The following is a 1,928-nucleotide window of genomic DNA, read 5'->3' as shown; positions in this document are numbered from 1 at the left end:
TCTCATTAAAAGCAGCACAGAGACCAATACAAGGTGTGGCATTTCACATAGTGTGGAGACACTCAGGATACAGCAGAAATAATAGCAGAAATTTCCTCATATCAAGAGAATACATTTAGAATCACAACAGCCATGACTGGATAATAACTTCTCCTCGTAGAGTTGTAGTCATGCTAAAATTTAAAAAATATTTCTATTTTTCTTCTTCAGACAGGTCTCACTATGTACCTTTGCCTCACTGTGTACACCAGACAGAGAAGCTTACAGAGATTTATGTCTTTGTGCCCTTCCTAGTGATGGACGTAAAGGCTGCTACTCCTCCTGTCCTCACAAACAAGAACAGAACAAAATCTCACAGCTAGAAGCTGCAAAAGAAGTTCAGTTTCCTACAAAGACAAGTCCATTCGTGGCCTTTTAGTGAAGAAAAATAGATGATAGAAAGATAGATAAATTTAGAATGAAAAATTGCAGCTGCCAGACAGAACAAATTTCAAGCAAGAATAATGCTCTCCATCAGCCTTGAAGAAGAGATGAAAACATTGCAGGATAAACATAATCTAAAGCCAAGGAAGAACAGCAGGTAACACTGCCTATGCGCACCAAGTACTCTTTCATGAGCATAGAGATGAGCATGTAATAGCTTATCAACAGCTATTCCATAACCAGCTGCTTCAGTTTGTACTGGTCAAAGTGAGCGAAACAGGGCTCATAACTTCTGAAACATGCTACTATAGGGATATCCTTTTTAGAAGAATTTTGTCAGTAGTTTAAAGTTTATATTGTTCTGAGAAAGGTATCTAGTGTTGAACTGACAGAAAGCTGGCCACAGCAATCTTCTCCATCCTGAGGAAGTGCTTTTTTTTGTTTTAAGAAAGCTGAAAACCTCTAACCCTAACTCTTATGACCCATAAAATGAATTTCATGAAGCAGTGTGCATGGGAAACATCGAAGTGGCGCTTCGTCTAATCCATAGCAAGAAGTTTCTGTAAATAATGAGGACGAAGAGAAACGGTGAGAAACTTGGAGGCTAAGGGTGCGGGGCCTTGAGGAAATCAGGAGATGGGAGAAGCCGACCTCTCCAAGCTCCATTGAGGGCCACAGGGGTGAGGCGAGCCGAGCTGTGCTTTCTGTATTTCAGTCTCCTTGGCGTCTGTGATCACCCAGTTCCAGTGTCCGGATCTTCTTCTGGAGCAGGAGAACTGTAAGACCAAAGCTCCAGTAGGCTTGCTGTCATCCCGTAATTCCCATATGGAGTGTTTTCTTATTGATAATATTAAATATGCAATAGAATAATACAACAAATATAAAGAAACAAAGTTTAATTTCAATGTATGTAATAAACACAGGATATGAAAACTAGAAAAAGCAGAATTCAAGGGCTGTTTCTCATAATGTATCCTTTTCTCACTTAAAACTATACAAACATGATTCAATATGAATTTTACATTGTATACTAACATTTATATACCTTACCGAAGAATAATAGAAAAATACCTAATTTGAAAAGGTGTCTGTGTGCTCATCATCCTCGTCCTCTTTCTTTTTCTTGTTATTTCTCAGTAGTGTCCTAGGGACATCATTCTCTCATCTCAGCAGATTTCCCTTAAGCGTCTTCATATATTCACGCCACCTTGTTCAGTCACCATTTTCATACACAATTTGCTGACAAACTCCAGATTTTCTGCAAGTTGCTTTTGACATCTTTGTTTCTGACAGAGCAAATGGAGCTTTCTGGGTATTTCATGATTTGCAAATCAACAAAGTCATTTTGCTTTTCTGTTTTTGGCTTAACTAGAGATTTCTATATATTATACAAATTTAACTGTTGTCAAAGGGATCCATACTTTCTATTTTCAACTCCAAGTTTTCTTTGACTTAAAATTCCTTAAAAATCAATGCAAAGTTTTGTGTGTATTTAGATTTTGCTG

This window comes from Microtus pennsylvanicus, chromosome 5 (assembly GCF_037038515.1).
Source record: "Microtus pennsylvanicus isolate mMicPen1 chromosome 5, mMicPen1.hap1, whole genome shotgun sequence".
NCBI classification, from domain to species: Eukaryota; Metazoa; Chordata; class Mammalia; order Rodentia; family Cricetidae; genus Microtus; species Microtus pennsylvanicus.
Note: the sequence above shows the minus strand (reverse complement) of the source record.